The following is a 13,012-nucleotide window of genomic DNA, read 5'->3' as shown; positions in this document are numbered from 1 at the left end:
AGCAAACATGGAGCAACTGTTCAGGTTCCCATGGGCCAACACCAGGTGCACAGCACTGAGCTGTATATGCTCTGTGAGGTGTTGCTCGTAGCCACCAGCTGGGCTGGGTGTGAAGCTTCCCATCCACCTGGGACGGACACGAAGCAGGAACTGATTGCTTCACAACACCATCGAGTGTAAAGCACTGCTGGGACAGCCCAGGCTAGCCTCCCCTGGAGGCTCTGAAGCTCCAACATGACGGGCTGGGAATGAACGATCAGCCTCTGAAACCACAAACAGAACCACGGCATCAAAGGAGCTCCTGAGGTCTTGGGCATTAAAGCCGCTTGCCGTTCCTCGAAATAGCCCTCCCTTGAAATAGCCTCTTGTGCCAAGGCAGCAGCCACTTCCAACACACAAAAATCCCCAGGTACTTTCGGCAGCAGTGTTTCAGTCCCCCCAGCCCTTCTCCAGGAAGCTGTGAGTCAAAGCACCTCGCCCCCGGGGAGCAGTGGGCGAGAGGAAGCTCTGACGTGCCGGGTCCCTAGGGCAGGCAGGAGCAGACCCCTCTCTTCTTCCTCCTCTCAGCAGCAGCTCTGGGAAGCCCCAGCTCCTGGAGAGGAGCAGCAGAGCCTCGCAGGAGTGGGAGGAGGAAGGCTGTGCCATCATCACCTCGCTTCACATGCTCCACCACCAGGGCTTCTCCTCAGCACCGCGGTCTGCAGGCAGCTGCTGGTTCGGCGAGCTGTTCAGCACAGCAGCCTTTGAGCAGAGATCTTCTCTAATTAAAAGAGCTTCCTGAGGGAATACACGGATCCACTGCACAACTCGGAGAGCTCTTTAGTTCTTCCACGTGCGGTATTCTCTGCAAAGCCTGCATTAGAAAGGAGACTGAATGCAAAGAGCTCAGTGGCTTCCTCGGCTGTTGGGAAGGTACCTCAAGGCAGTCCCTTGGTGTCTGAGTGGTTTTTCCCAGAGAGACTTCAGAAATGAGCACAATCAGAATCGCCGCCTGCCCTCTGAGCACGGTGAGGATGCTGTAAAGCAGTCGCTGGCTCTGCTTGGTCAGTGCAAAACTCAAGACAACAGCAGGGGGGAACTGATTCACTGCCAGTGACCCCGTCCACGCCGACACATGAGCAGCTCCACGGCACTCAGAGTGCCCCGGTTGCGCCACACCGCCAGCATGAAACAAGCCTCAGACCCAGTGGGAAGTTATAACCATAGCGTTAGGGACGGCATCCTGCCAGCACAGTATCCTCTGACATGAAGAGGAGCCTACAGATTGCTCGATCACAAGCGGGACGGGGATGAGCAGAGCAGATCGCAGGACACGTTTCAAAAAACAAGCACATGAGCTCCAGGGACCAAAGTCCCAGTACATACTCGATACTGACATCACTGAGTATAGGAAATCCCCTCCACATTCAGTTTCTGATTGCACATTACACAGCCCCCTGTTCCAAGCAATGCTAAACCAGCTGCTGGACCAGGGAGAAATCAGAAAAAAATAAGGTAGGGGATAAAACATTCCCAGCATGGATATTTTTGCCTAGGACTAGAGCACCTAGCAACCCAGAAACCGAAATGCTATAAAAGCTGCAGGAATGTCCTGGAAAGGACTAACGTGAATGTCTGAAAGGCAGCATTCAGCCATTTTATGCAGCAGTAGAGCTCCCCTCGTTAAGTTAGGCTTCACTACTGACTTCCAACCAAATTGCTACTCATCCATCACAGGAGACAGGCTGGCTCCGGGTGCTCGGGATTTACATGTTCTTATAGGATGGGATGACAGCAGCAGCCTTTGTGCTGGTAGAGGACACAGACACATCCAGTGACCACAAACCCCTTCTCTAGGGCAAGCCTGGGAAACAGGCTCCCTTGCTCCCAGCAGGCAGGACTGCCTCACAGCACACCACTGCTCTCCCTCCCCATTCCCAAATCACCTCCAGGGCCACTACTGGGCAGCCTCAGGGAGGAAGAGGATGGATTCAAGCTGTAGAAAGGTGCACAGCTGCTGCTCCCAAGTCTCAACCTTCCCTTTGCTTGCTCAGGAGACTCTTCCCCCTGACTTCAGAGGGATTATTTTTGCCTGTGAGGGGAACTCTGCATTATATAACTCCAAATCCCTGGGCTGCTGGGTATCCCAACGTGTGTAGCTCTTGTTCAGCTCAGCATTTCTCCAGTACACATGGCCACGGGATTATCATCGTACTTCAAGAGATCAGCAGTCTGTTGCAGCTGGGCAACAACTTTGCAGTAATGAGTAACAGGCCCTTCGTTAGGCACCTGTTTGCTGAACTGCAGGGAAACTAAAACAACAGCCCAGCAGTGTCCCCAGGCAAAGGACTAGTGGTATTTGCTGTTTAAAATGCTCCTGATGGCATAGCAGAGCTGCTGAGCTCCTTAAAGACAGGCAGGCCGCTTACCTCTGCGGCAAGTGTCAGAAATAGTGTACGTGCATCACGCTTTGCTTTGACTCGCTTTTAATCGGTGGTGTCCCAGTTCTGGAGCTCCACCAAGGAGAGCAAAGAACTAGAACCAGGCAGCCCATGCGCGTGCCTCTTCCCACAGGAGAAAGCCTGCCTTTGGCTTAGTTTCCTTCCCTCCTTTCCCCTGTATTTACCTTGGATGAGCACTGAGCAGCCCAGCTTCCCTGGCTCTGCTGCGTGCATGCTTGATTACAGCGATGAGACCCTACAAGAGCATGGCTCTGGTCCCCATCCATCTCACCAGGCTTGGGTTTCATCCCCTTCCCCTGCTATCACCCTCAGACCAGCCCCTCTCACAGAGCTGCCCACAGCAATGCTTTATCTGTCTTCCAGGCAATTCACCAGCCCTGAAGCTGTCAGTGCGTGCGAGCAGTGATTTGAGCCATCTCCAGCACGCAGTGCCCGGTGCTCCACTGGTGACCCTGCTGTTAACCACCTCAGCATTCCTCACCCTGATAATCCAGGGGACTTTGAGCAGAGCACGGAGCTGGGCAGCAAACAGGCTCTGCCACAGCTGACTGCTCACCCAGGAACTGCTGGCCTCGCTTCCAGGGTTATTTTTCTCCCGTGCCAAGGAACAGCCTGTGATTTTTCACCTTCGCTTCGTTTTAGCCCCTCTTTGGGTCAACATCCAAGCCAGGAGAAGACAGAGCTTCTCAGATAGCGACTGCAGCAGCTGCCACACCTCAGCCACCACTCAGGCAAATCAATATTGACCATGTCATATAGCACGGGACATGCCCAACCTCACTTTGGGTTTCCCGTAACAGGTCCAGGACCACCAGTGCCTGAAGTCCTTGCCGCAGCAGCCGCCTTCACCCCTGCTGGATGCCTCCCACTGTCCCACCAGACACCGAAACCCACGGCTATGGTTGGAAAGTGCCTCAGGAGGAGCTCAAGCAGGGCTTCCAGGCTTCCTGGACAGCCAGCAAACCCCGCAGGGTTTTCTCCAGCCCCAGCTCCAAGCTCAAACAGGAGATGGAAACAGCAGAGCTGGCCCCAGACCCCGGCACGCTCCATCCCGGGCGAGCTCCGTGCAGCTCAGGAAGGCAGAAACCAACGCTTCGGTTCCAGGGCAGGTTTTTTTTTTTTGTCCCCTTTGCTCCATTTTACGCCAAACCACCCCCAGCGGGGCTGCCAGGCTCCGGAGCACACCGCTGCCGGCCCAGCCCAGCTCGGGAATCCCCTAAAAGCCCCGAAAAGCTCCGGGAAGAAACCCCGGGGGGGACCGGGGGGGGGGGGGCTCGGAGCCCGGCGGAGGGGTCGCAGCCCTCGCCCCCTAAACAAGCCGGGCCGCCCCGCTCACCTACCTGCTGTGCTGGGCTGTGCTGTGCTGGGCTGTGTCGCCTCCTTCCTCCCTTCCCTGCCTCCCTCCAGTGCCGTGTCCCCGGCCGGGCTCCCAACCCCGCGGGGCGGAGCTGGAGGCTGCGCTCGGCCGGCCCCGGGGCGGGCTCCCCCTCACCCACCGCCCCCTCAGCTCCGCCATGTGCCAAGCAAAGGCCCGAGGCCGTTCCCCAGAATGGCAGGGAGCCCCCCGACCTGCTAAATACCCGGCATTTTGCTGTTCTGTGAACTTTAAACCCTCCTCTAGCAGGCTGTAAAACCACAGCAGCCCTAAGGCAAGGGAAGGTGGGGAGTCCCCTCGCCCCGTAGCTGTGGCCACACGGTGGGCAAACGTGAGCCCCCAGCCTCCTTCACGCACACCATGAGGGCCAGCAGGGCGAAACTGAGGGCTGCAGCTGTGCTGTGGGCTGGCCAGGGAAGGTGCCCGGCCTGCAGGTGCCAGGCTGAACAGAGAGGATGAGGTGGAAGTGAAAGGGGTGACGCACACCGCACTGGGGTTTTGGAGGTTCACGCGGTCTCAGCACCCCCATTTGCAGCTGTATGCAGCAATACAGGCTAGTCCCAGCCTGAAAACAAACTGTCTCGGAAACCTGGCCTTGCTCAGGCTCCTTTCTCTCCCTAAAAGTGTTGTTTGCCGAAGCAGAGGATGCATTTTGCGTCAGAATTGCTGGGGCAGTATCTGGAAACACGTTTAGGGCCAGCCCTTAGTATCGCACTCCTACCTGTCCTGGAAGGTGGCAGCATCCCAGCATCTCCTTCTGAGCAGAGTTAACCTTGAGTAAAACCACACCAATGCTCAAACAGCACATTGAGGGGGCTTTCTCTTCCCCCTCTCCCTCTTTAATAGGCTTTGTCCTTAATTAAAGCACCTGGTCAGGCTTATGCCCATAGTAAACTCACCTGTAAAGGTGTGGGGGGTCTGGGGGAGCCTGCCTGTCCTCATGCTCAGGTGTCTGACCTATACACACCGAGCACGTAGCTTGTTTCTGATTTTTACAAGTGTCCTACTTTGAGGAAGGAAGTCTGGGCTCAGAATATTGCCCCTGAGGATTAGTGGAAAGGCTCTTTTTTTTAAAAAAAGGAGTTGGTTTTAAAATAAAAAGAGATTGCAAGGCGCAGCGCAAATGGATTGCTCGTGTGCCAGCAGCTCCGGTGCCCAAATGAATTTGTGTCAATGGCTTTGAGAATAGGATACATGCTAGGAACAGCAGCGTGGAGGTATGTATGCATCAGTGGCTGCATGTATAGCTAGTTATGCTTCATTGCTGCTCAGACATGAACAAGTGAGGCTGTAGAAAAGCATTAGGTCTGTATCACTGAGTTTTCTGAGGACAGGGGATAGATCTTTAAAAGATAGCTCGCAACGAGCTTGAATTTTGCTGGAAAGTCCGATGTGAATCATGCTCTTCTGAGGGCTTGCAACAGGGAGTTGGCAATGGTGCAGAAACAGATCTGCGGAGATGTTGCAGCTGAGCTGTGCACAGATGGTGAACTAAAAGCCCAAGTATAAACAGCGTCTTTTACAATGTACACAGTAGGCTGGATTCTCAGCTAGTGATTAGACCAAAGTGCTTGTAAGAAAACACACGGAATGGAGAAACCCACCATTATGTGGTGTGTCACGCCAAAGACCGAATGCCATTTCGGAGGCGGCTAGACGCCCGCCCAGAGGTCACTCAGCCAAGCAATCTGCTTTGGCCTCGGGTCATTTTCATTGCAAACCAAACAACCGTTCCCTGTCAGATGACTCCTTTCTTTTTAGAAGGAATTAATCTCTTTACTCAATCAAGCGATGGCCTATTCTGCGAGGAACCAGGGGAAGCCTTTTCTCGCCAGCCCAGGTCCCTGGGATGCAGCCTGTTTCAGTAGTACAGGAGGTCCCTTCAGCACGGGGAATCCTAATGCCTGCACAGAGCATTACTAATGCCCCACACAGCTGGCTTTGCTGCACCTTTGGAGCCGGTTGCAGCCTTGCTGTGCGTTGTGAGAAGCTGCGCAGCCCTCAGAGCCCTTCTGCTTTGCAATGTAAAGCACGGGCCCTGCACAGGTGCCTGTGTACGGTGCTGAGGGAGCTACGGCCCCTTCTTTGCTGGTAAAACCATGCCTGGCTGGGAAGGAACGATGCTGGGACAGTGGGCTGCAAGCAAGCACGTCCCCAGCACTGCACACACAGGCAGTGCTCCCTGTGCAGCGGGGATGGGAGGTCTCAGGGCTGGTGTCCTGCAGCAAGCTCGGCTCAAATGAGAGGGGAGCTCAAATGGCTTTGCTCTGCTCTTGGAGGCTCTCTGAGAAGAAGGGGGCCGAGGCTCAGCTGGCACAGGTTGCTGCCTGACAAGACAAACACCAGAGCAGGAAATGAGCCCTGGGTTTGTGCCTTCACCGTTGCAGCGGTTGCCGAAGCAGCTGTCCTAACGCTGCGGCCACTGTTAGGCAGCCTCAGACAAATACTTGGCATTAAGGACAGCAGAGTTTAGGAGAAAGTCATATGTGAATCCATAACGTTTCCAGATTTATTTCCTTTTTAAAAAAAATAATCTTTGAATTGCTGTTAATCTCAGAGGGGCAGGATTTCAAATACTGAGGGGCTAGGTGGATACAGTGACATGCACTGTAGCAATCCCTACACACCGCCTTACTTTGGAAAAAATATGCTTTTGATGTTGATCTCCTAAAGAGAAAAAAAAAATCAAAAACAGAGCTAAGAACTGCTGTATTTGTTCTGCTTAAATTCCAGGTTAAAACAAACAAACAAACAACAACAACAACAAAAAAACACTCTACAGTCCACATTTAGTGTCTGTTTAATAGCACAGGGTAAAATAAGAGCTAGACTGCAAAGCATGGTTGAAGATTATAGCTTTTGTCAAGTCTAATGTTGGCAGAAGTGCTTTCATGGCACTGTAAGTGGAATCCACCCCTTTTATTTGCCCAAAGCTGTGCTTTTATTAGCAAAACTAGGATGTGGATTAATTGTATACAAAAAAAAAATAATGATTAGAGTGAACAGCAACAAAAGTGCAGTGGTTGCTGGCACTTGAGGCAAGTGGAGACTATTTTAACTCACATTAGGGAAAAAACATGTTTACCAAAAGGTACGATTTTAAAGTAGTCTGTTCTATTTCAGGACTAATTATTCCTAACAATTCTGAGTTTTATGGCTTCTGAGAAAAGGAGTGAGCTGCAGTACATTGAAATAATTTTCCTGATGACCAGTTGCCCTCCCCTGGTTGGAGTGAGGAATGCAGGCAACTGAAATTCTGCAGCAGAAGTGAAACCTGGGCAAGGCGAAGGGAGCCAGATTGGTGCCCCGAGACACCCCAGAACCGGGGAGCAGCTTCTGTAGGTTGTTAGTTTGGGACCGGGGTGGGAGTACCTCGGAGCTGACTGCTACAGGAGGGTTCAGCACCCCCAAACTCAGTATTTTGCAAGTGAACATTGCTGCCCCCGCTATGGGCGCTGGAAAATGTAGCACACAGGGACGCGTCTTCCTAGGCACTACGTGATTTGAGCTTTCGCGATCCATTGAGCACTGGAAAGTATGAGAGCATGTGCCCCCATGAGGTGGATGTTTGTCTAACCTTTGGGATGGGAAACTTGCTGGAACAAGGTGTGTCATCAAGATTTACCATCCTGTGCTTTCCAGAATTTCTCTGTTAAAAATAATAATAAAATTAAAAATAATAATTAAAAAAAAATAATAATACGAACAAATCTCAAAAGGTCTTCCACAGAGTGTGAGCAGGTCACAGACATCTCTGGACTGAGAAGAGCCCATCATTATTTTTAGGGGCTTGCTGATTTGAGTTGGATATGTCAGAAAATGCCAGGTGAGTGTCAGAAATCATCGCAGTCACTTAAATCATCAAATTAAATTACAGAATTCATCGTCATTAAATTATAGAAATCATCGTCACTTAAAGAGCCCTTGCTGGTGCTGCTGAGCTCCGGTTAGTGCCTGGGCTAACAACAGCCATGGTGTGACTTTGTGGGCCTTGGTGGAGGTAGGACTTAGCCTAATTTTCCAATTATCCTTGCACACTTTGCATGGATAAACACCTGAACTGAAGTAAGCATCTTGGCTTGAGAGGAGAAAATGTTACCCAGAAATAGAGAGAGGTTTCCTTGCTGGTCTGTGTTGGGGATGAGCTGGGACAGATGCTGTTGCTTTGGCAGTATGAATTCCACACCCCACGGCCCCAGAGACTGGTGAGAAGTTGTCCCTTGCAGTCCAGCTAACATAAACACTTGAGAAAACCTCGGGAAGGAGAACCCGGTTTAAAGGCTGCCAGAAGAAATGAAAACTCTCGGGAGCTGACATTGGCAGGCTGAATATTTTCTCAGTGAAATGTGTGCAACACTGGCATGATTTACCTGGAGGAGCAAGGCGAGCGGAACAAGCAATCCTATGACACTAATACTTCTCACGTAGGCTCAGATCCACTGGAGTATTTAAAGACTTAATTCCCTCCAATTTCATTTCTGAAGGCATCCAAGTACCTCTCTACATAGAGCCAATTTTAAACCTTGCATTGAAAGAAGTCTCTTTTCCGCCTTTGCCTCCCTGCTCCTTCTCACACAGATATAGGTTTCAATGTCCACGTGGGCAGAGCAGTGCCAAAATACCTCCCTGGTCACCTACTGATGCTCGTACAGCTGCAGCGAACCGCTGGTAGAAATCACAACCTCAAGGCCTGCGGGTGACTTGCAACTGCCCTTGTGCCTTTCTTCCACTTGGTGTCTCTCTTTAGTCTCAAATCTGGGGCTGGATCTCCAGTGTTGCTCTCTTGGGGGACTATTATTTGTTGTTTGCATTTTAGAAGTACCCCAAAGTTTAGGTTTGGCAGCACAGCTCCATAGGGATCAGCAATGTACAGAACCATCAGAACATGAGACTCTCCTTCCCCTTCTCCCAGGCAGTATAGTGTTGCTGCACCCTCCCCATCCATTTTAAATGTGTTCAGAAAATTCAAATACTTATTTTTGTGTGCCTTTTTTTTTTTTTTTTTTTCATGGAAATAGCAGTTTTTTGTGTGCAACTCGGTCTAATCCATGATACAGAAGGCTAGGGCTGGTTTGCCTCACCCTCTCACCAGCGCGAGAGCTTACAGGCATGCAAGTGAAACACAAAGCATTATTTCACTGAATCCACAAAATAGCATTTTTTAAAGGGATGAATTCAAAATAATGTCGCATTAAAATGCTGCCTTTGTCCTTGGTGCAAACATAGGACATGGGGAAGAATTTAAAAACACTGTACAATGCTTCTAATTCTTCTACATGTTGCAGTGGAAAAAAAAATGGGGGTGGGGGTTGGAGGGAAGGTGATTTAAACCTTTTTGCACCAGAACCCAACATCTTTACGGTACATTAGACTGACTTGACATGGAAACCCATAAGCTTGGCTTCCTTTTCAGTTGCTATGAAGTACAAGCCAGCTTTTCAATGGCAAAAACTACACTGAAACTCTTTGCTGTGAAACTCTTTAGATACTTGCACATGGAAAACACTGTAGCTCGCAGCATAAATGCCTTAATGTGCCTGATTCACTCCCATTTCTGGACCTTTTCTGTTTTGCCAGCTCCCCTGAGATTAAATCTCTGAGAGAAAGTGGTCCAGATCTAATGTGCTTGGCAGTCCCCTCAAATAAAAGCTCCTTTCTCCAAAGCCTTCTTGGTGTCTTGCTTAATTCTGATCTGGAGACCTAGAGACTAGACTCTCAGCTAGTATAAACGAGTGAAGTATACCACATAACAGCAGCCGAGGATCTGGAAAATAATATCTACCAATAACTTCTTACTTCATGTGGGTTCTACCCAAATAATTCACTAGCCCTCCTGTGGGAGAACAAAGCACTGTATATTTCCTTTTACGAGCTGTTTTGCACATAAATGCTCTCTGCAGTCCTAGTACATCTCCACTGAAACCAGCGAGAGCAAGTTTGCAAAATCTGCGTGTAGCTTATTTTTAAACCCTTTCAAAATCGCAGAGGAATGTTCATCAGATTGCAGATCCCCGACGCAAAATAACTGCAGCGCGTGCCAGCGTTTGCTAAAAGCAGACGCTGAGATAACATTTCATCCTTTTACTGTGCCTGCGTGGGATGAGAGGCACGTCCTGGACTTTCGTGGCTGTGGGATGCCGAGGCTGCAGCAGGATGGACGTGCCATCTAGCGGCTGCTCGTCCCCATAGTGCTCGTAGCATGAAAGCGCAGCTTGGACTATGGCAGCCCAAATTCTTAACGGGATACTCGTTTGTCTCTGGGAAGGGGAAAATTAAGCACAGCAGATTCTTATCGGGAAATTTCACGTGGGTTATCGTTCCCAAAGAGCACGGAGCTGGAAGGTCTCTGTACCTGGCTGTGGATGGCTGGCAGGATTGACCACAGCCGATACTCAGTGGGTGGAGGGTTTGTCCAGTGCCCCTAGCACCGACCCAGGAAAGGGTTTCCTGCTGCTTTCCATGGGTGAAGGTTTCTCTCCCCAGAAGCTTTTCTTCCTCCTCTGCTTGCAAGGCTTTCCCCTTCCCACCCCTCATTCCCCCCCTGCCCGTCCCCAGCGCAGGGGTGCCACGGGGGTGGCAGCACTGCAGAGGAGGCTCCAGAGCGGCTATAAACCACTCTGTAGCTCCCCTCCTCATGCCAAAAACTGGCTGAGGCTGCTATGAAAGGGATGTTAGATGTGGGAAAGCAATTTGCATCCCTCAGGATCCTGCCTGCCACCAGCAGAGGTTCCCCAGCGAGAAGAAGAAGGCAGAGGCATACTCCACGCTGTCTCGAGACACCCTCCACCAAGCCGGCACTGAGCGATCCCATACATCAGGCCAATATCAAATGCAACCACAGAGGAGGCTTTCCCTTATCTTTCAGGACAATTACCCAGCTATACATCACTTGAGCAGTCTGGGAACTATGGGAGATTGTGGTTTCTGGTAAAACAGGAAAATCTTTTCATGGTTAGCACTGGCAATGAAATTTGTATCCCACCTCCATCTGCACTGAGCCACGGGTGATCGTTCTCTGAGATATGAGCTTCTCTCCATGTCAAAGGGCAAGTAAATAAATAACTATATGGGAATGTGCGTTTCGAGGAAAAATCATGCTTTTTTCCCTTTTTCCCCCATGCCCCCCGTTTTGCCTCAGAGAAGTTACGGGTTTTCTTAGGTCCTCAGAGAGGTTGAAAATGGTCCAAAATGTGCTTCAGGAAAGCGATCGCTCAAAGTGAATCAGTTTCCAGGGTCTGCTCACCATCTGTGCGCCTTTAGGAGATTGTCACACTTTCGGCTGGCTTCATCCATCTCTCTAATTCCTTGGTTACAGTCAAAACAGCTTTAAAAGGGCTCAGTTCCCACAGTGGGAAAGTAACTGGGACGCTGCCTGCTAGCATCACTTCACCCAGGAGCGGCTGACGCCTCGTGGAAATCTTTGAAAGGCAAACTTCTGAGTCAGTGCTGCTGATGTAGCTTCCACTCAGAGTATTTCTTTGCTCCCTTCTGCTTCTGTTACTGGTAAGGCCATTTGTATAAGAAGGGGATCCTGCTTTCCTGGAAGGATGCACTGATTCTGGTGAAGTCACAAGCATCTGCGGCGTTGGGTCTCCCACCCCGAGCAATCTGGACTGGTTGATTTTCAGGCAGAAGGAGCTTGATACGATGAGCCATGGCTTTCTGGTCTGGCATGTTTTGAATTATTATTCTGTCTCTGTTACATTTTTCACATAAGTGCCCCAAGCCACTGACAGACTCTGTTTAGCAATAAAGAAATACTCGTCTCCGCAGCAGCTAATAGGATGCCAACAAAGATGCTATGTGGCTGAGTCATCTCCGTGTTGCAACAGTGCTGCCCAGCTAGCCACCCTACAAGATTTAACAGGCCCAGACTTTTCAGCTGGGATAATTCATCTCTTGCAGTCTCTCTCAATAATCTCCAGTAACTAGAAGGGTGAAAAAAAAGAGCCCCTTTCATTGCAGAAGACAACTGATGGTCTCACCACCTAAGGTGCTGACTGTCCCAATATGTGTCTTCATTAAATGTGGCAGTCAGTGAGCAAGCTTGGGAAAAACAAGTCCTTTCATTGTCTGAGAGCTCAGAGAAAGATCCCTTAGCACCCAGTCATTTGTTGCAGACAGCTCAGACTGTTGGCCAATATCTGGATTTCAAGTGCAGTTGATGGCCACTAAAAGAGCTCTGGTAAATCCAGCTCAGCTGCTGCTGCTTCACAAAGTCTTTCACATAGACTGGGTGGTGTTGGAGACAGGGTAAATGACACTCGAGGCTTGATTTTGAACATTTGTGTCACGTTGCTGGAGACCTCTGCATGTCTTTGGGGGTTACCTTGCTGGTCCTGAGCATTAATTAATTAAATGCCATGAGGCATTAAGGCAGTTTTGTACTCTACCGCAGACACTGTGAGGTATGGATTCATCCATCCCGCATACCTCAGCCATCCAGCGGATGGGATGGGAGATACAGAGAAAGGGAGTACTCTGTTGTGAGTGAATGCATTTTGCTTCTCTGCAGTGCTCCAGAAAGTTTAGGAGGACAAAGGTTGATGGTTTCACTGGTCTTCCCTGGAAGAATAAAAATTACTCTACTGGCTTCCTTGTTTTCTTTCAGAGACCTTATGGATCTGCCAGGATGGAGAAGGACATGGAAACTGATAACCTCCAGGTCTGATCTCAAGACAGAAACTGTGAGGAAGAAGAAAGAGAGTGCAGTTAAATGGAAGACACAAAGTGAATACTCAAAAAGGGGTGATGAAATATAAATCAGAGACTTCTAAAGAAATATTTTTTTTGGAAAGGAATCAGGTTTTGCTGCTGTTGCTGAGAACAAAATGTAGCCATCCCAGTGTTTGGAGTTATCTATTCATTGAAGGTACAGCAGCACATGTACCCATTGAGTGCTCAGAGAGCAATGGGCTAAATTCTTACTTCCATCAGCAGAAAAAATGAGGTAATTGACAGAAATCTGTGACTGCCAGGATCCCAGGTCCTGTAAAGGATTTAGGCATCTGTCTCCTATTTAGGAACATTTCATTAACATTAATGGGAATTTTAAGTTTAAACAGGCGTTAGATATTTGAATAATTCTGGGGGATGTTGCCTGCATTAGGAAGAAGGAGGCAGGAGCCCAGAATCTGGTTAACTGTGAATAAACGATGGCACCTTTTTACTTGTGTACTTTCTGGAGGGACACTTG

The 13,012-nt window shown here is 49.8% G+C and overlaps 1 protein-coding gene across 2 annotated transcripts in view; it reads right to left on the bottom strand.

Annotated features, from left to right (window-relative positions):
* Positions 1-3,937, bottom strand: part of CD82 (CD82 molecule) — a 31,667-nt gene extending 27,730 nt beyond the window's left edge. The window contains exon 1 of one of the 2 annotated variants that reach the window (XM_068684713.1): positions 3,782-3,937. The gene's annotated coding sequence lies outside the window, so the exon portion shown is untranslated. The remainder of the gene's footprint in view (positions 1-3,781) is intronic. The other variant, XM_068684716.1, reaches the window with a different exon arrangement.
* Between the last annotated feature and the right edge of the window lie 9,075 nt (positions 3,938-13,012).

Source organism: Anas acuta, chromosome 5 (assembly GCF_963932015.1).
Source record: "Anas acuta chromosome 5, bAnaAcu1.1, whole genome shotgun sequence".
In the NCBI taxonomy this organism is placed as follows: Eukaryota; Metazoa; Chordata; class Aves; order Anseriformes; family Anatidae; genus Anas; species Anas acuta.
The sequence above is the reverse complement of the archived record's forward strand: the minus strand, read 5'-3'. Positions and strand labels throughout refer to the sequence as shown.